General features: G+C 32.4%; 1 protein-coding gene across 1 annotated transcript in view; it reads right to left on the bottom strand.

Annotated features, from left to right (window-relative positions):
* LOC118202425 (putative G protein-coupled receptor AH9.1) overlaps positions 1-13,896 on the bottom strand; it is a 191,517-nt gene extending 177,621 nt beyond the window's left edge. Inside the window, exon 1 of the mRNA XM_085810955.1 lies at positions 13,733-13,896. The gene's annotated coding sequence lies outside the window, so the exon portion shown is untranslated. The remainder of the gene's footprint in view (positions 1-13,732) is intronic.
* Between the last annotated feature and the right edge of the window lie 8,554 nt (positions 13,897-22,450).

The raw sequence follows: 22,450 nt of genomic DNA, 5'->3' as shown, positions 1-22,450 counted from the left end.
ACATCTTGCGCTCACAAATCATTATGGGAATATCTATTTCCAATTATTAAAACCTGAAAAAAAATGTCTGCGATGTTATCGTCATGCGATGATTTGTAGATACTTCATTTTTTACCACGATATTTTCAACGACGATGTTTTAAACTGCGAAGTTTTTGAACCGCTTTATTTTCGACGACGATGTTTTGTACCACGATGTTTTAGAACTGCGATGTTTTCTCTTTGTTATGTTTTCTCCCACGATGTTTTGTAGCACGACGTTTTCTCCTTGCGTTGTTTTCTCCGCGACGTTTTCGTCTGCGATGTTTTTGCCGCGATGTTATCGGCGGACACCATTTTAACTGATACTAGACCACTCACTTTTCATATGCAGCTGGATAAGCAGCCTGACATTGTTGCCAGATGGTTGTTGTATTTACAAGATTTTGATTACTCTCTAAAACATATACCTGGTTTTTCCAATCCTGCAGATTTTCTTTCTAGAGTTCCTGAAGCATCTCATAGTGTAAACAATATCAACTTATTTCATTCAGATAATACTCAGTTAAGCATCCAAAATATAGTTAATCACCAAAGAAATGACAAAAATATTAAGGATATCTTAAGCCAAATTAACAATAATAAAGCTGATATTTGTGGAAAATATTTTATTGATAAAAAAAATGGTGTAGTAATGATAAAATTAAGACCTAGAGCGCATCATTTAAAGACAAGGCATTTAGAAAATAAAATTCTACTTCCAAATTCTTTAGTAAAACCTTGTTTAGAGATTGCTCATGCTCCGCATTTTGGTACTAGTAAAACTTATGAATTCATTAAGAAAAAGTATTTCTGGAAGGGCATGTTTTTAGATACAAAAAACTTTTGTGAAAAATGTCAACAGTGTTTGGAGAATAAACCAAGGTTATGTAAAACAATTACAAGCAATATAAAAAAATCTGATTTAGCACCTGGAGAAATGTTAGCAATTGACATTGTGGGTAAATTGCCCAGATCACATGATGGCAAATTTTTCATTCTAACTATTATTGATCATTATTCAAGATATTTAGAAGCTATTCCTCTGTCAAATATTACATCTGCTACAATAATAAGGTGTATGAATCTTTATTTTTCAAAATTTGGTATTCCAAAAGTAATTTTATCTGATAATGCTTCAAATTTTTGTTCAGCTGAATTTGAAAAATTTCTAAAAGATCTCAATATTGAACACCGAAAAAGCTCCATTTATTATCCACAGTCTAATGGAATCATAGAAAGAGTTCATCGAACTATGAAAGAAAGCATAGCTTCTTTATCCAATAAGGTAATCGAATGGTCAGATAGATTAGCTTTTTTCAAACTATATTATAACAATTCTAAACACATAGTGACAGGTTTTACTCCCGCACAGTTATTTTTTGGGCGAGAACTCAATACACCTCTAGATATAAATAATGAACCGGCAACGGTAGATAATCCTTCACAATACTTGTTACGTCAGAGAGAACACATTAAAGCAACTAGAGAATTAGTGAAACAAAACGAAGAAAAATATTTTCAGTCTCAAAATAAAGTTGTTAAAGGCAGAGAACCACCAAAATTTAATATTGGAGATAAGGTATTTTTAAAGGCTTTACAACCACCTCATGCTTTTCAGCCAAAATTCAATGGACCTTTCAAAATAATAAAAATTTTTCGAAATAAAAACTACTTAATTCAAAACATCGAAGACCACAAAACAAAAAAAATTCATTGTAGCAAATTATTTAAAAGAGTTGATCCAAGGTTCAATTTGATTAATTAAGAACATTTATTTCATCGAGCTTGTTTTTCTTGTTCACTAAGTTAGAAAAATAAATAAATAGAAAACATACACACATTTGTAAGTGTTAGGAATTTAGTGGATTTATTTCCAATAAAAGATTTTTTTTTTTTTGAGATTTCATGATTAGTTTGGGTGTCGGTTAATCACCTTCACTCGTACGTTTGGTTGGCTGCAGGCTGGTCCGGGTTGACTAATGTCATGGAATTTACAAAAAAAAAAGTATGCTGTACACTTAATGATCATTACAAGTAACGAGCTAGACATGAAAATTGTGCTACTAAAACAAGTTTGAGTAGTAATATATATATATATATATATATATATATATATATATATATATATACATATATAACAATAATAAAAAGAGGAAGAAAAAAATTAATGTGTTCAAAAAAAAATAATGAAATTGTAGAGTAATTGGTCTAGATGAACTTAGTAATTTCAAGGGCAAATTGATGTCATCCAGAAGAATTTATAGAATCTGTATAATTAGAAACTTGTCAGAAAAATGATCATTAATGCAGAGTTGTGTTTAACAGTGAAAATGTATGAATGTAAAAATAGGTATTAGCTTACAATTTCCATTTACAAAGAGAAAATTGTAACTTGACTACAGATTATAATGAAAGTGTATGCTGTAACTATATGAGTAACTTGTATGATATGTATTAGTTATTAATTTTTTTGATTGTACTGCATATGTGTAGCACTTATCCCAGACAGTGAAATTATGATAAAATAATTTTTGACTATTTTTCATTTGATTTAACTATTATACCAGATAATACTTGTAATGAGTGTTGTGCGTAAGTAAATTTATCGTGCAATGAACTGTGTTTCGGTGAAATTTATCATGCAGTGCTCAGCGTCAGTGAAGTGCATTTATCATGCAGTGTTCATGCGGTGATCTGTGCTTTTTCTTTGGCCGGAGGGAATGTGCTAGCAAGCCGGCATCTATCATCAGACTATCGCTTCAAGAATCGTCATCGTTTCGTCCAAGCCCTTGGTGGCAGTTGTTGGACCGGTGTTTTTCCTCTTCGCTGCTGGGAGTTCAAGGGTGAAGGACGGGCTTCGGCCTGTCTCTTCACTGACTGTCTCTTCACCTACAACCACGTGTGACGATGCACGTTTAACTTTCCTGAAAAGTCCGATAACTGTAGTTTCTTTATTGAATATATTCATTCTATATGCAGTTGCTGAAAATTCATCCTGGGTGGAATGATGTTTTAAAACAAGAATTTTAAACGATCTCATTGTGCAATTTAAGACTCATCCATTGTCTATCGCCACGTGGTGACTGCTCCAAATTAATTCACTGGTAGAAGCTTCAAAATCAAAAGAAATTTCAAGATGAGTATACTCCTGGTCTACATATATCTTCGATTCCCATTTAATTTGTGATTTATTGAAAGTGATGCAAATGGATAGTGCTCTGTAGTGTATCGATAAACGAATGGACGCTCTGTATTTATAGTAGGACTATAGTTATGATCTGATATTTAATTTTCTTGTTTATTTGTGTGAGCTCAGCAATAAAATTTTTTGATAGGAAAGATAAATAGTAGATGAATAACTTGTATTTTCTTCTTTAACTATCACGAAGTCTGGGGTAAGTACTTTATTTTGCTATCCTCTGTGGGTCACATATTTTATCCCTGTCATTCGGGTTATTGCGGAAACAACGTGATGTACTCTTAATCACTGTCATAAGTTCATCGCTGATAAAATTGATATTCAAAATTTTGGTTATCACTTATACACCTGAATAATTATATTAAATGTTTCTCATAGCTTACAGAAATTAACACATTTTCATTACATAAGAAATTAAAATATATAAGTATTTTTACTAGTACAAATATTCTCACCACATATAGCTCTTCTTAATATTATTTTTACTACAATAAGTAGATTACAAAATAGTCGGAATATAATTTGAGATTCACAAGATAAATTGAACATCTGATTTGGTGCAACAAAAATAGAAGATAAACATAATTAATAAACAGATAAACATAATGAGATAATTATAATTAGTACTGGCAACACAATGTTAAAATGAATTGTAATAATAATGCTAAAGAGGTGGGTGTCCATGGGTTATTTCAGATATATTGGTTTATTGCAGTTTATAAAGTTCACGAGGGGAGCCATTTTATCCATAATCACAGCATGTAAAAGTTTACTAAGCAGTATGTGGACTTACACTTGACAGAGATCTAAGGCCGTAGGAAGAGAGTCGTTGCATACTTTTCTGAAACTTTGGATACTGATGTTTATCTTTAATTAAAAACCTTTGGAATGCCAGGAAATCAGTTCTTGGGGATTTTATGTGAATATTCTCAGTTAAGGGGCATGAGAAAGTGTAATGATTAGGAGTTCCCTGTTCCCCACATATACAGATATCAGAATTTGCCAAATTTCTTGCGTAGAAATATGTGGGGAAGGGTCCATGTCCTGTTATAAAGTAACTTAGTCAAGGATTCGAGTACAGAGATGCGAAGCTTACATTGGGGATCAAGTTATATGTGCGTCTTCCCTGTGGAGCATCGTTTCACAAATCTTGCCCAGATTTTGAAGCAAGTTGTTTTAGTTGGTACTTGAAATTTAAGGGAGGCCACGTAATGATGATTTCAGTACCATCTTGATTAATAGCTGCTTCTTTGGCTAGTTTATCTGCCTGATCATTACCGAAATGGCCACTATGTACTTTAATCCATGAAATACTGATGGACTGATAGACAAACAGTACAATTCAAACAAACAGGCTCATTTTCAGCCTTCAAAAGGTAGTTATGTGTCACTCTAGTGTGACCAATTCTAAGGCGAGTCAAAAGAACTTCCTCCTTACGATTTCCAGCAAAATTCCAATGCTTAATTCTAGAATTTACATTTCTCAACCGTTGTGAACTGAACGTCTCAAATTTGCTGCCATTTTTTTCGGATCCTTCCCTTGATGACACAGCAGATGTCTCTAAAAGGGATGAGTCGATTGGACAGTTCAACAGCAGATTTTGCTGCGATATCTGCAAGCTAATTTCCCTTTATTACCGCATGTCCTGAAACCCAGCAGTACAGGACTTCATATCCTAGAATCGTTAAGTTTATATGAATCTTGAGAACATACACTACCACAGGATTCTGAGTGTTGGGAAAAGCTTCCAACGATTTAAGAGCACTATATGAGTCTGTATAAACTATGAACTTTTTGTGGCAGAACTTTGAGATGTACAAAAGACCATTTCTGATTAGTAGTAGGAATCTAAAATGTTACGATATTTTTTCATTTAAAAAGACTTTGAAGTCTCCTTAAAAGTAGGAGATAAAAATATATTTTAACTTGGCAGACGATTTAATCAACTTTTGAAGAAGCAGATGAAAAATTATTTTTCTATCTCTATCTTAGCAGCACCAAAATTCCAAAATTAACAAATATTTCTTCCGTGGGCTTGAAAAAGATTTTGAAGCATATACATACAAGGTGGTCATAAGACACCTCCTTCATATACGAACCCTTAGCAGTCCCTTCGAGTCCCGGGGAAGGCACTGCACATTTTTCACATTTCCTGCTTAAAATAACCTAATATCTGTACAGATATACTGTCAAAATTGCGTAGAGCTCTTACTGTTACACTTTACAGCGAAAATTTCGAAATTTAAGAAATCCAACACTCATTTTTTTCCTGCACAAATTGATCAGCGCATTGAAAAACTATCAATGGCGTAGAATATTTAAATTTGGTAGCGCGTGAAGAAATGCAAATTCTACCTTGAGGAGAAAAAGTTTAAATACCAAGTTTTAAAAGGAAATTTAAGGAGTTTAGGCTATTGCCGTCACCTCTGTGTAGCGTGAGCTTCTATCTTCGCAGTTATTGGTAGTTTACGTGACATAACAGCCTTTTACTTTGCTGCCACTAGTTTCAATGCGATTTTAAGTAACAGGAGTTTTATGAGCCCTGTAGCTTAGTTTCTACTTCTCGGGAATATCTTCGAATTTTTACTTGAGTTCTTGTGATTTGGGTTACCGCCAAGTAAGGCGTAGCGTGTTAACGTTAAGAAGCAAGTGGATCCTACAACTGGAATCACAAGTTTTTAAACTACGTAACGTTTCAAGATAAAGTCATTTCCCATTAAATGGCTGTTTTGTGTCGAACGCGTTCTGCCGACCTCATTCTGATGGATTTCTGATTCAGAAATGGATTCAGAAGGGATTATACCAATCCTCTTACTCGGTTCGTTAAGCTCTGTGTTTTTATTCTTGATTTAATCATGTTATCTTATATTCCGATTAAATTTTGCTTATGCCGTTATTTAATCTACATGCAATATCTGAAGAACATCAAAAATTTAAATGTATAAGTGGTTGTAGGTCTAACGTGGCGGCTATTTGTTTACGTTTGGAATTCTTAGTAGTGACTTAAGTCAGTTGATGCACCAAGTTCAGTGTCTTGTGAACCAGTCGAACCCAGTGGAGCAAAAGCTGGACAAATAATTGCTCAATAGGACCAAAAGTTAACTTTGAATTTTTGTCCAACGAAAAGTCTGCCCGTTGGTTGAATTGTTTGTTTTTGCGCATAAACTCTAATTTCAATTGCAAAAATTGTTTTCTTTAACTATATTTGATGTTTTCGGCTTCTCTACATTTTACAATTTTTATGAAGATGTTTTGAGTTTTATACATTTTTGCCTTGCCGCGAAAGGAGAACTGAATTGATTGAATGAGAAAAACATCTCTAATAAAATTCGAGGAAATGAGTTTAAATGAAGTGTACTAAAAATGTGCATAATTTATAAGCCGTACAAGGCTGTTACGTGGTATACACATCAATGTTTTTTATTATAGTGTTATTTCGCTATAGACCAAATGAATAGAATTCGCCAAATGAATAGAAGTGCTGACGTGTGGTAGTTCGAACCGGATTCAAATCCAAGAAAAGTGTTCCTGCATTAAAGTTTCTGCAGTCATCCCAAATTAAACGTGAATACGAGTTAATTTGCCTTAGAAAATTCTCCTCATTGGCAGTTAGCCTCATTGGCCAAAGTTAGTGCTTAGAATATTTTATACACAGAATTTTTTGGAGGGCTTTGCTATAATACAATTCAGTTCCTCGTTATAACAAGAATATGATATAATCATTAAACTCAAGTTATGCTTGTAGTGAAGGATTTCCTAGCATAAAATTCACCAATGGTTGCGTTGCTACACCTGCTAAACACTGGCATCTCTATGTCCGTCTTAATTCTTGGTGGTTGAACGAGTCGATAGGATGAAATTTTTCTAATGTGTAAAGCAAGTACGGAGTAGTTTCTCTTAATTAAAAATTCTAGAAAGCATCGGGAAATTCAATTATTTATGTATCGTAAGAAAATATTATGCTCTGTGCATCCATTTTTAAAAAAAGAACTTCCGAAACAATTTTTATGTACTTTAATCAATAAATTATATACGCTACCCAACAACAGAAGAAGTGCAAACTTGATAATTAATTGGCTTCATACGATTTTCTCTACTTATAATAGCACACAAATATTAATCAGTCAATTTTCGAGAATACGCTGCAGCATTATTTAAAGTAGAAGTAGAAATTTATATTTTTGCTCATCATGAAATTTTTCCTTGGAAATGTTGTTTCGAGGATACGGCGTCATTATAGTCAGCCTTTTATGCATATTATTACTCTATTATTGATTTCATTTATTTATTTATTTAATGTTCCTTAACATGCTAAACAGAATTATTAGCATTAAAAAAAAGAAATATTCTACATTTCGTGCCATTTATTCCAGTTTCCTGTTAAACAGCAGAGTTTCAATAAAATAAGAAATTTTTAAGGACTGACTGGCGTTAAAATTTATCTTCAATGAAATCTAGTGTTTCGTTTATGGTTTATAATTTACTAGCCTAGATAACGTTTCTATCACTGGAACAATTCTTCATAAAATACTTTCCTAAAAATTAATTTTTTCATCAATTTGCGCATATTGCGTCGATTAGGTTTTTATTTTTTTTAAATCCTTTAATTTTCAAATTTAGTATACAAAACTTACTAAATTCTAAAACGTCATGTATTTAAAATTGTTTTAATCATTATATCTGGTTATTCCAAATTAATTATACCATTCAAATAATTTAAACGCTCCATTAAAAATTTGCTCAGTGTTGTTTTCTGAATATATAAGCCATGTTCTTTGTGTTTTTTCGGAAATTGTTAATTTTCGAGTTAACAATGTTCGTTTCATTTAGATTTATGAAATTTTTTACATCGTGATTTTGGTCGACTTTATGAAACGCAAAATAATCCGCTCTTGTTGGTTGGATCCCATGAACCTCAGAGAATCGATGGGTGCATGTGTCCCTATTGAACGTCTTGCAGGATGTCATCGGCCCCCAAGCCACTAACACCCGTGAAAGTAGACATGTTGCCCTCTTGACTTTGTGGGATCGTACAGCCACATTACTTACTCCTAGTCAGAAACTTTGCCCGTATGCAGGACGAAATATGTCCGCATGGGCACTGCAATGACATCTGCAGTAGCACGAGTATTAGCATGGCGCCGATTATTACGGCTTCCATTTACGCTGCAGCAGAAACTGACATGCCTGCTGTGGTTTGAAGAACGACGACGCTGGACACAGTAGTGACACTCCGTCATCTTTCTGCCAACTCTTGGTTCTGCATACAATATCCAGCGAATGTATCTTTCTGTGGAAACACCGAGGAGAAAGAACGTTGCCAGCTTGCATTCTTCATCGTCATACAGGTCCAGAACCTGGGGTGCTGATACGCAGTGTCATTGGGTACACATTCCAATCAGCTCTTATTCGCATAGTCAGTAATATTACATTTCGGACAGGTTAAGCTCCAGGTTCTCCAGATTTCTCACTCGCTTCTAATTCTTAAAAAGTGGCACGTCACTAACGCCAGCTGCTTTAACTGATGAACTCTGGATTAGAGTTTAAGCCACATGGAAGGAAATAAGCTTCATCTAAGCTCAGCTGGAAACAATGCACAACCGAATTATAGCCCTGGCTGCTTCCAAATGTGGCAGCAATTGAATTTTGAACATTATATATTCCAAACTGAATTTTACATACTGTGTACGCTGTGTTTGCCCCTGTGTATTCTGCCTTTAGTAGATAGGCGCTGTAGTAGATAGATGGCGCCCCGAGAAAAATATTAAAAAAATAACTTAAGGTTTAGAACTCTCTTGATACTTCGACTTTGAAGAATTATGGATATCTGAACCTTGAAGTTTGAAATATTTGCTATGATTTTTATGGCCGCTGCTAGATGCGTAAATTATATAAATATGTTGTATTTAGTTTAAAAAATTGTTTTTTGTACTGTTCAAATAATTATCTTTGGATTATAATCTACACTGATGATTATTTCCAGCATTTGAGTGTTCGATGAATTTTGGAAACGATACTAATGCTCTTCCAACTGAATTATGAATTCTCTTGAGTCATGACATCATCATTACACTGTGTATACATCATTACGCTGTGTTCAGTGTATACATCATTACACTGAATTTTGCACGATCTGTAGTCCAAACCACCTGAGAATTCAATCATGTCTGCCTTCTATTAATATGTACATTAAAAAAGTTTTTATTATTTGCTTTCCTAACTGGTGTAGTAGTTTTGTTCAACAGTGTGTATAAACCAAATGTAAGTTTAAGCGCTTCGTTCGCATTTACGAAATTATGCAGAAATTCGCATTGTCACTTCTTCATCATATTATAAGAAACAATTTTAAATAATTGCCAAAAACCGAGTATTATTATATCATCTTTGACAAAAACTATTTGTCTCCTAAAGGAGAGGATCTCGTATCCGATCGCCATAGAAAGCTGATCGCCGTAGAAAGCCGATCGCCGAATCCGTCTCGTATCCGATCGCCATAGAGTTTTATTCAAAATTTATGCTTAACTTTATAAGGTATTTCTCCTACCTTCTTAGCATGCTTCTGCGATGTAATGATCCGCACACTCGGCGCGTATTCAAGAAGTTCAAGGTTAGAGTCCAGGCGAGAGTATTGCTCATGTTTCACTTCCTCTGCTTCAAAAATAACCTAATGTCTCTGCAACTTGAGTTGCTTAACACAGGCTGTTATTCTGCGTAATTTTAAATGCTTTCTTATTGCTTAGTTTTAACAGCATTATTTTTCATCGAAACAATTAATTTTAGAATCCAGTCATGTCAGTCAGATTCTTCCTTCATTCGTAATTTGGCAAAAACAGAAAAACCTTTTTCAGACTGAGATTGCATTTCCTATTTAAAATTACTGTCTCCGTACTGAAGACTGAGTTTATTTGGATATAGAAAGTACAAACATTAATTAATGCTATATGGATTTTACAGAGATCAAAGCAGTGAGGGAGAATGCAATCTTTCAATTTATGAATGAGTATACGCATATACTAAGCAGCAAATTATTTCACAAATTTCAAGAGTTACGAAAATAAAGGTACTGAAAGGTTTAATTAATACGAAACGAATACATCTTTAGCTTGACTAACATTTATCGTGAGAAATCATTAACAAAACTCCTAATAAGCATAAAAGCAGGGCATTTATAAAAGTTTAGATTTCAATATACATACCTAATGATTATTGATAGCATTCATATGTATCATATCTGAACCTTCTTTTCCTAAGCTATTACCTTCTTACGAACTGCTTACGCAGTTGTCCTGGATTTGAGAACTGAGAAAAGAATAGCAAGAGAGCTTTTTCATTGAAAGGGAATTAAAGCTGAATTTTTCAAAAACCTGTGATTGGAGACAAAACTCTCAACAAATTATTATTGGATATAAATTTGTCATTGGAAATAATACTACTTTTATTACAATCCTGAGACATCCCGACTTAGTTTGATTTGGTGATCTAATTGTGGCTAAACACAGCTATATGTCTAAGGGCAGGGATGCCGTCGTGAAGAACTTTTCATGAAAAATTGGTTTGTTCCCACATTGCACGTGGCAAAACCACAAAAACGCCAGTGGAGCCAGACATTTCTGACAGAATTGAAAAAAGGTCGAACTACTAGTGTTCAATGATTTTACCTCTCGGCCGCGTGTATGCCCAGGGATAACACGGCAATCATCTGCTTGGGCTGAATAAGGTTCATCACAGTCAAAGAATCTGCGGATTCATAACTACAGCAAAGATCCCGTTGAGCTTTTTTATTTGAAAGGAATGACTCGGAAGAAATTTGCTCCTAAGGAACTGACTTTAAAGTGTTATAAATTGTATAATCTTATTGTATCTTATAAAGGATACAGATTATAAGGTCAGAAAAATTAAGTGCCTTAGGCCCTAAAAACCTTAGTCGAATAATGAGTTTCCTTTGCATTACAAATTATGGCATCGTATAATGGAATTATGTCATGGCATAATTTGCGCTATCACATAATTCCATTTTCATTTAGAAACTCCTAGCAACGACAAGTCTAACCGGTCTCAACCAACATCCGTATTCACCAGACTTGGGACGTGTAGATTATTTTCCTTAAGTCTTCCCTCATTCATCATTTTAATAGCATTGAAGTTACTTGCTATAACATAATCCGAGATTAAACTATGTAACAAATGATGTAACCTGGAAAGTAATGAAGCAGTTGTATGAAATCACTAAGAGTTGTATAAACTCAAGTATTATTAAAAGCTAAGAAATAAGACCTTTTCTTCCCTTCAGACTTTCGATTTTCTGCGATTTTAATCCTAAACCGTGTAAATCGTATAAACATCCATTGCGTACCCTAAAAGTCACGTGATTAAAAAATACATTTTAATAATTTTGGGAATTATTTCAATAAATATGAAAATTCAACTCCTTATTTATTATTTGAAGCGTTTAAGTAAAATATTTTTATGCGCCGCAAATGCAAAAATCATTGTCTTCTCTTTCGTATCTTACAGAGTGGATATTAATGAACTGCAAAGAGGCTATTTTCTAGAAAAAACGCTACATAAATCTGTAAAAATATACAAGGAATATACATCTAAGAAATTTAATGAGTTAATTCATTTAAATTTTTATACCTTAACAGACTTTTTCATTCCAGATTTGAAGTTTTAGTTACTGTAATTAAAAAAGCACAGTTAAAAATATTAATGGAACTTTAAAAGAATGTTTGGACGTTTATTAAATGAGCAATGCTTTAAGACTAAAGCATTAAAGTACCTACAAGCACCTTTAAACTATAACGTTTACGAATTAATTTCTTCGATTCGGTTATTTTCTTAATGTAGGTGTTTCATAAATTTCCTACAGTAATTTAATTTAAAGGTACTTCTAGAGACAGATGAGAACAGAGTATAATACTGAGAAATGAATTTTCAATAAACTACCAAAACCATCATACAGGTTTAGTCTTAAATTAGTTTAACAAAGATAACAAAAACAATTACACAAACTTTGATAAATTAATTAACTTGTGCTACATTAAAGTAGATCTTAAATTCATCTGGAACCTGAGTCTGGTACTTCTTAGACTTTAAGTGAAAGATTCCGGACGAAGCACGTCGGAAACCCAGAAAAAGATAAGTTCCTGCACATTCTTGTGTAACTGAAGCGCAATATAGGACGAAAATTATTTTACTAATGCACCATTTCTTTTAGTAGTTAGTAAGGCTGTCACTAATGCTGGTTACTGAACGTATGCCTTCTGACGGCTACTAAATGTATGTTATCAGAAGAGTAAAATATGTCAGAAAACCGGAATCCCTGAAAAAGAAAATACCCCATTTAGAAATGGAATCTCACCAGCGAAAGAAATACTTATGGATGTGCCCTCCCTCCATTCGATCAAGAAGGTTCTAAATAAATTAGAAGCCAAAATGAGGAAGAAAATTTATCTGACCGCGGCTAATACTGTCCAAAAGCTGTTTTCACTTTTTTGAAATAAATTCAGTCCCTTTTCAGATGCTTTTTTTATGTAATTTCACTAAAGATATGCATTAGTTGGATGTAATGTATTATTCCTCATGATTAGATTAATTTATAAATATTTGTATTTATTATTTTACATGTTATTTAATTCTAAGTGCTATTTATCTATTGTTTTATTTATTTTTTCTTCGTTAATAATGACCTTCTTTTGGGCTTGTGCATTTCTAGATTTAGAAATTAAACCCTGATGTAAGATAAATCTTATACAATTTCAATCCTAATTTTATAAAGAAAACTATTATGAATGTATAAAATGTTTAATTTAATTATTTTTACTTTTATTTTATTAGTCCAAAGGGGCTTTGTCCCTGAAGGACTATTGTTTTCGTCTTGCGATTTTGCGTTGGTTCACTATAAATGTCCGTTTCACTTTTCAAACTGTTGCCACCAAATGTTAGAGTCCTGCATTATATTTGAAGAAATTAAATGCTGAAAAATCTGCATAAATGTATTTATATTTCTCGCATTGTGATAAAAAACGGTACATGGAGCCATCGGATTTTGAATAACGTAATCTTCCTATGAATATGGGCATGTGGAAGACCAAATTTGAAATTTCGAATTTGTTTTATGATCGATTTCCTATAATGTAAAACTTTAACGAATTTTTGATTAACAAACTCAAGGATTTCAAAGCAAACAATGGCAACGTTGTAAAGAAAAATATTTTTATCTCCAGCATGCGAGTCTCTGCATCGGAAATTCTAAAGATATGCTAACTGTTGCTGTTGAACTGAATTTTTATGGTTTAAGTGTGAAGAACGTGATATTTGTAAATAAATGTAACACACAAAATGTTAAAAAAAAGGCTTCTTTAGACGTAATTTAAAATCTGAAACTTTTCAGATTTTTTTAAAAAATATTTTTAGTTATTTAAATTTTTTTCTCACGTTTTAAAGTTGGTCGTTTTAACAAGATCCATAAAATGAGATTCATATAAAAATACTTAAGAATAACTACTCACCAAACTTAAGAATTCAGATGAATAACTACACTTTTATGCTTGAATGCTTAGGGAAGACTACTTTGTACACTATCGACAATGACTACCATTAAATACCGTGGCAAGATTTCCTCGCTTGACGTATACCCGGGGAGAATTCCACCGGTATATCCGCAAGTGTCGGATCTTTGGCGGTAACTGGAAAGGATCAAATCAGCATCCTTCGTTCCTGAGCCTCCATGGCGCATGCGCAAGAGCAATTTAGGGGCAGAGAACAGCTAAGTGGTCTATCACAACCGACTGCTGGAATGCTGTTTAATTTTCCAATGCTGTTCAGGAATTTCGCATGGTAAATTGGCCCTTTGTAGATTAAGCAAAGTGTTATTCTTTGCAAGTATTCTAGACAGATAACTGTATGTGCCAAAGACATGCAGAGTTATTTGAGCCAGTTGATTACTAAAGTTTATCATACTCGAATTTTTTTAAAATCGTAAATTCAATTGTAATTTTACTTCTCTAACTAAGCAGAAAATGTAGTAATACAAACAGAATCCGCAGCTTGGGTAATCCTTTTCTTTTAGACCCGCAAATTAATCTACAGCTTGGGTCAAAAAAATATACGTCTAAAAAATTGAGTTTGTTTCATTCTGGAATTGTAGAGAAACTATTATAGCCCATAGCCCACAGCGTAAAATAAAAGCATTTACAGGAAACAGTAAAAAGAAAGCAATAATACGTGGGATTACAGCATTAATTCTAGAAGATGTTGCTAGGTTTGAGAGTTGTTTTAGTAGCAGTACATAACGCAATCTTACGTCATCCGGCATATATAAACACTGTATAAAAAGAGCAAAATATTTTAACTGATTTTAATATAGAAGTCTGAATTCAATGACATTGTACAAATTCTCATATAGAATCTGTTCTTTAATGTCAGTTCAAAGTTAGCTGCCGCCCAACTGGGATAGTGGTTAACGACGCTGATTGCTGTGCCGAAAGGCCCTGGTTCGAATCCCGGAGAAGGCATGGATGTTTGTAAATGTATAGTCTACTTGCGGTATGGGGGCACTGTAAGTATGCGCCGAGCAGAAATTCCTCTCGAGAGGTTGATGTTAGGGGAAAAGGGATGGGATACCCTAGGACCCGTACACCGGGGTGCTCTCCATCAAGATTGGGGGCGGAACGGAACGAAGTCGTAATGTCACCTGTATGGTGCCCAGGACTCTTCGCAACGACAGACAAAATCTTCCACTCGTTGCCAAGATAAATTTCGCGGGCTTGTTATGATGTTACTGTCAGACAAGTGAGATACGTCAAATCAACAAAAACAAAACTTAACTTCCTTTTCCTTATCTTCAGAGAGGAATAAATACTTTCTGACAATAAAACGCGATTATAGAAACTTTTTTCTTCTTTTGCTCCAAATTCATTTGAATTCCTTTTTGAGAATTTTCATTTGAAAAATCTCCCGTTGTTAGTTAATCTCCCAAGTATAGTTAACATATGTGTTCCAAGTTCAGTTACATATAAACAAGAATAGCGTGTTAGCCAAAAATTATTTTTTATTGCCGAAATAAAATTCAAATACTCGGATCCCATGAATCTAGCAGAATCTAAATTCCATAATACGAATATTAACGGCCTTTTTTTGTTCATTCTAAACCTTCACATCTTAATCAAAGAAACCGTTAAGTTTCCTATAAACAAATTTTGGTAAGCTTAATTTCACCGTCGTAAAATAGAAGCGTTATTAAAAATGAAAATATCTTTAGAGCAATTTCAGCAGTCTGAATCAGCAATGTCATTTAATGGTAATGTTTAGTGCCACATTTTTAATTTTTGGAGAATATTCAAATAACATTTATTTGTATTAACTATCGAAGCCCTCCTTTGAAAAAATTAATATTTTTTAATTGATAAATTTTATTATATGTTATATTATTTAATTGGAATATTTTTATTCAATTTTCATTAAAAAAATATAACCTTTTTGTAATTGAATAAGTATAATTATGTATCAATTATTTAAATTATTCTATTATAATTAAAATTTTTGGTTATTCATTAAAGAAAAGTTTCTTCTATTATTTTTATGTCAAAGTTTAGAGAACTGAAGAATTTCAAGCGATTCGAGAATTCACTTATGGAAATGAACATCAGAATTAAAAAATTTTAATTATATGCAGCAATACCTTGTATAGTCCACTAATAATACTAATAACACGGTCTGTTTGAATCCGGACTAATGGATGAACTAAATGCATACAAAAAGGTAATTAATTACAAAAACATTTTGTTTCCTTTTTTTCAATGAATAAAATGAAATTGATACATTAAGATATCATTATTACAAATAATTTTTAAAAAGCATGTTTTTCGTAATTAATTTTTTATTTACTAAATATTGCAATATTAGATGTCTGCATATTTTTCTTTGACCTTTCCTTTCATATATTTCTTAGTAGAAACAAACTGCACTATTTATCGTTTTGCGCGGGATCAACTTCCATAGTATGCTCTGAAAATATTCTAGACATTCCAGCAATTTAGCTGTTAGTTTCTGAGGAGACACTTGAAACTGTCGTCGATAATTGTCTTCCCATTTTTGATAAGTATGTTTTTCGCGTATGTTAATAAGTGTTTCTTTATGTAACGCATTACTGTTAGATTTGATGTACTTACTTCCGTTGACGGAAACAAGATTGCTGTCCTGTTTCCTCTATATTATTAATGACTTCAGCGAAACGAGTTTCAAACCCACTGAAATCATTTTCATAAGTACACATATATGCAATTAAAACCCCATAAAATGCTGACATAAGTATCGCATCACAAACTTTGAAGCCGCATTAGGAAAAAACGGCGCGGTAAGGGGTATACTTATATAAAGAGAGAAAAAGACCGAACACTTACTGTACTAAAAAATAATGTGTTCTAATTTTTTTAATTTGTTTTCGTTTTTCTGAATTAAAATTTAGTTTGTTTTGAAATATTGAAACCGAGCTATAAGGACCGAAGCCGGATTAGGAGAGGCGTCGCTGTACTTCCTTTTTCAAATTTCATTTGTATCATATAATTATAGTTTTATTTTTAAATAAGATTTTCCTTTCAGATTTCAAATTTTGCTTTAATTGAAATTTTTGAAAAAAAAAAGAAAATAAATTTTGGCTCTACTTTCATATGCGCCCTAATATCAACAAATGTGACGATATGTGTTCTGCGCTGCGTTTTGGCGCGATTGCGTGTTGTATGACAACCCTGTTGAAAAAGTCTTTTGCTGGAGTAGTTTAATTGCTCGTTGCTTCGTGTCGTGCGTGTTTTGAAATGGCCTATGTTGAAATGAGAGACGTGGCGGCAAGATTTCAGTCGTGTATTTTAAATTGTGTGCAAAGGAAGTTTAGTATTAAAAGGTACGATGTTGAAATTGTTAACGAATCTGCTCTGCGCCTGAGAAGATAGGGGGAAAAGATAAAGTGGTGGAAGTTAATGAATCGAAGTTCGGCAAAAGGAAATATCATCGTGGCCACCCTATTGAGGGGCAGTGGGTAATTGGAGGTGCGGTAAGAGGATCTGGGAGATTATTTTTAGTGGATGTGCATGATAGAAGTAGGGAAACGCTAATATAGTGCATTAAAGAGTGGATTGAGCCTGGTACAACTATTTTTTCGGATGGATGGAAATCTTACAAGGATTTAGGAAAAGAAGGTTTTGAACATTTATTTGTGGACCATAGTATGAATTTTTTGGATAGTGTCTCTTGCTGTAATATAAATAGGATAGTGATTACGTGGCGGCATGTTAAAGGCGGTATGAAATTGATATTTCTGCTTTCGAAAAAGCATTCATTCATGATAAGTGCATTTTATTTTATTCTTGTTCTTATTTTGTAGAATGTTATGTTCATTGTTTTTAGTACGAATTTCTGTCGTTATTGTTGTTTTTTAATTGTTTGAAATTTATTTTAGCTATTTTAGTTTATTTTGTTGATATTAGTACTTAGCGCCTAGATTGTGCAATTCGTAGATGTTTTTTAAAGTTGAAACAGAACACTGTGTACATGGTATTCTTTGAAATTTATTGCTGTTATGTTAATTTATTAAAGCGAGGTGTGCATAGGTGGCAGATTCTTTCGTAGCCTAGATTGTGCAATTCGTAGATTTTTTTTAAAGTTTAAACAGGATGCTGTGTACATGGTATTCTTTGAAGTTTATTGTTGTTATGTTAATTTATTAAAGCGAAGTGTGTGTAGTTCGTAGATTCGTTCCTTGCCTAAATTGTGCAAATCGTAGATGTTTTTTTAAGTTACAACATATCGCTGTGTACATGGATTCTTGCCAAATATTTTTGGTTAGAAACTTTACGTTTTTGCTATCTAAACTTTTTGTTTTTGTTTCGGACTTTTAACTTAAATTGTATGTTCAAAACGTGGTTTTTGCATGTGCGAAAATCGCGTTTTTGGATACATTTTAGGCTTAAAGTTTGAAATGTAGACAAAAAATTTAGATAGTAATATAGCAGCGTGGAGTTTCTCGCCAAAAATGTTTGGCGAAAAATTTGGCGACCTGAGGGCGCATATAAGAGTAGTTCTTAAATTTTTCTCTTATTATTATTCTTATATGAAAGATTACAGAAAACATTTAAGTCTTGCATTCGGATTTGAAAATAATTAGTATTAATCCTACTGCCATTTTTTTCCTTTTTAGTGCATTTACTAACATTATAATTTAATAAGTCTCACATACTGTTACGCGCTACAGGTTCTTAGAGTTCTATTTAATGTATGAGCCAGAATAATAGGAAAATATTGACACTTTATGTTAAAGAAAAATAAGTAAAGAAAACAACTAAAAATACTCAAGGAGAAAAACAAAGGCAAATTCTCCTTAAAATGCAAAAAATATTACCGGTCAGCAAAATCATATATCATAAAGTGCAATTACAGCCACCTGATTCTGAATTCAATCGATGAACTCACTAACTACTGAACAGCACAGCTGTATTTATAAACTGTCCGGCGTTTCTCGAAGTTTCTCTAGAAATCGCTTCTAGGTCTTCGAGAATTTCCAAAATGTCACCAAGCTGAAGACAAACAGCTAAATGTCGCCATCTTGGAGATATTAATTTTAAACAAACCGGGTAAGAGTATTTCTGCCTATATCAATTGTAAAATTTTGCAGATATACACATCTTACAGAAATGCAAATTTTACAGAATTGCAAAAATCTGCAACATTATGCACGATATGTTTCAGAATAAAATAACTGATAATAATTATAAATTTAATTGAATTTGTGTTATAGCTAGAAATGAAATAAAGGACTACAATTAAACAAAAATACAGAATAAAATTATCTTATAAAATACTCCAAATAGGCTATCCAATAAATGAAGAAAATTCATTACACCATAAAAATACATAAAAACGGAAACACAATGAAATAAAATAAAATATTTACAGAAGTATTATTAGCGTTACTTAAAAAAATTCATGAATTTATTAAGTTATGAGCAACAATGTAATGTTTTATAGTCTTCGATCAATAAAATAAAAGTCACTATTGAGTTATATATATCAAAGCTCTGAAAAAGAAATATTACTCTACTAAAATTCAGCTTTTATTATCCTGGGAGGAAACCCTAATTCCCGATGTGGCTTACAATTCCGAGGAAGCGTGTATGAAGAAATAGCGAAAGAAGAAAACAAGAATACTGTTGTTTTTCAAACACCTCGAAGATCATTTTACCTTTTTTTATTTATGCATTTCAGTGTTGGCAATATTCTTAAATGCTGAAATTTATTAAGTTCACTTACAAATTTAATCAAAAATAATTCAATGTTATTCTAATTTAAATAAAAAGTATTATACCATAAGCCCATTCAGTCTTATTTGTATATAATCGGATTAATAACTTTGATGACCGAAATTTAGTTAAATATTTCATATTAGAAAAATAAATATTAAAATGGTGTGTTGTAGAGCTCTTCATTGCAAAAATTTCCATATGTTGGAAACATTTAATGCCAATTAATCAACAAATTAAAAATTTTTTTTTCTTTCTTTAATTTTTTTTTCTCCTTCATTCAAACTGAAATTCCTTTCTTCATATTTTTGCGTGCGTACGGGTTTATAATTAATTGAATGCCCACTGAACCGATGATAATTCCATAAGATTTATTTTCAGAAAAGAATCACTTTACAGGTCTGGAACATTTCACAGAAACGCTCGTACATCTCTTCTCAGTATCACAGAGCACAATGTTCAAACTACTAAAAACGTTAAACACAACATAATGCAAACCGAATCTACAAGGCGAAGCTCGCTCGGAGATCTCAATACTCTGCTTAGCTCTGAACTAAAAACTGGGAACTGATGCTCTCTCCGGTCTCATACCGTTTTTCCCGGCCGCCGAGAAATCTCTAGTACCTTCAATTTCTCGAATTACTGGAAAAAATATAGATTAAAGTTACATATAAGGATCGATAGAGTTACACTTACATATAAGGATCAATTACAGTTACAGGTGCTAGACCAGAATGTCGTAAAATAGTCTCCACATTTGACGACTTTTGGCGATTTCTCGCCAAATTTGGCAACAAAAATTAGTTTTTAAAACCACTGCCAGCTTAGCGACGTCTCGCAATTTACACAGATAACTATTAACGTCGATATTAAATAGACGTGATCCTGTAATCTTACTTTTCCGACAGATCTTTACCATCTTCAGCCTTTTCATATTAAATTATACAAAAGATACTGTATTTTAACTAAAATTATTTACATATATACAAAATTCGTAAAAATATGAGCCCACCAGCGGCCGAGCGGTAAAGACGCTGAACACTGGTAGTTCTGTCCGAGGTTCGAATCCCGCGAACGGGCTGGCTGCATGGGCGTTTTTGTGGTTTTCCCCTTGTAGAACGTGTATACGAGCCAGTTTCCCTTAGAAAGTCCTCCACGAAGGCATTCCGCCCTTTAGGCAGATAGCCCTCGTGTACTTTGCCATAATTAGTAAATAATCCAATCCAATCCGTAAAAATATGAACAGAATAACAATACTTTTGTTAGGTTTAGAATAATAAAATGATTTTTGAAATAAAATATTATCGCTGCATGTTCTTAATTCTATATTCAGATGACTCAGTATCGTTTAAATTTTAAAAAAAGTGCACTTTATTTCCTCTACCGAGAACAATTTTACTTCCAAATATAACAAAATCGTCAGCTTAAGGTTTCGATCATACTAAGCGGTTTAAAGACTTCAAAACATGTTTATAGGAATTAATAGTTTATGGGATTGTAAAACGAGTTTATATAATTGTAAAAGTAAAGTTACATTGCATGCAATGATTTATATGTTAAGTGATCATGTAACTTTAAAATATAAAAATATGCTAAAAACATAATACATTTTAAAGCTCAACAACTTAACATTTAACTGATTTATAATCATGAATTGCTGGTATATTTATTTCGATATTCTTAATATTATATTTGTTACTTTTGCTTTATGTTCCATCCATTAAAATATTTGAAATAAAATACATTTTCGACATCGACATAAAATTGTAATATGCACTTGCTCTCCGTGTTATGGATAAACAAATCAGAATTTTTAGATGAACCTTTTTTCAAACTTTAAAAATTACGTATAATTAAAATGACGTACTCTATAAATAATACACCATATTTTTAAAAAAAAAAACTAAATATTTTTCATTTTAGAGACACCAAAATCGTCTGTTTTTTAACATAGATTAAGCACAATTTCTGAAGATTTTCTGAAAGAAGCATTACAATTTGTCATTTTATACCCATAGGGTTTACACAAATGGTCAAAATTAAAATTTCTTTTCAATTCTGATCACTGATTTGAGAGAAATCATGCGGTTAAGAAAGAAAAGTACAGTTATGAGAAACCATAATTTAAAGATATAAGTTCCTTCCAATCCTGTAATTCTATTTTTTTTCTTACAAAACATAAATTTTATTTATAAATTAAAATTTGTAAATATGCGTTATTATACATTTAACCAGAATTGTTTACACAAGCGTCATAATTTTAACTGAGGTAAGGAAACGAGAAAGTACACATTTTCATAGGCGTTGAAATTTAATTTTCTGCAAGAATTTTTAGCCTCAGAAAATAATAATTTTCCTTTTTATGTAGGTATAGTAGTTCATGTTAAAACTTCTTAAAATTCAAATGAACTAGTTCAGAGAAATCATACACGCAAATATTAAAATTGCATTTTTATGAAATCTTAATTAAATAATTGAAAATTGAACTTCCTTGAAGTCTTGCAAGCATAGTATTTTCTCAAATTTAATAAGTATGTAAACAGACAGGTAATACGTTAGCGTTTGTAACATGTTTAACAGCATATTTGTATAAAATTGCATACAGAATAACTACACTTACAGCTTTTGAATTAAGTACGAGAATTCAAATTTTCCCTTCATGTCAAATGTTTTTATTTCGCTTCATGTCAAAAGTTTTAAATGGAAAAATATCTAAGCTGCGAAGCATTTTAGTGAAAACGGGAAACGTTAAATTAAGAATTTGGCTTTGGTATTTAAATATTAAATAAAATTTTGCGAAATAAATTTGAAAAAAAGTGAAATACAATTCTTTTAAAATGAACATAAAAATGTGATCTTTCTAAAATGCCACAACAGAGTATACTTATTCGTTATTCTGAAACTTTCCTGCAGCAGCTTCCCCCCCCCCCGCCTTTT

Source organism: Stegodyphus dumicola, chromosome 2 (assembly GCF_044657685.1).
Source record: "Stegodyphus dumicola isolate Sdum_Otavi_A_Nest chromosome 2, ASM4465768v1".
Lineage (NCBI taxonomy): Eukaryota > Metazoa > Arthropoda > Arachnida > Araneae > Eresidae > Stegodyphus > Stegodyphus dumicola.
This window is presented reverse-complemented; position numbering and strand designations above follow the sequence as displayed.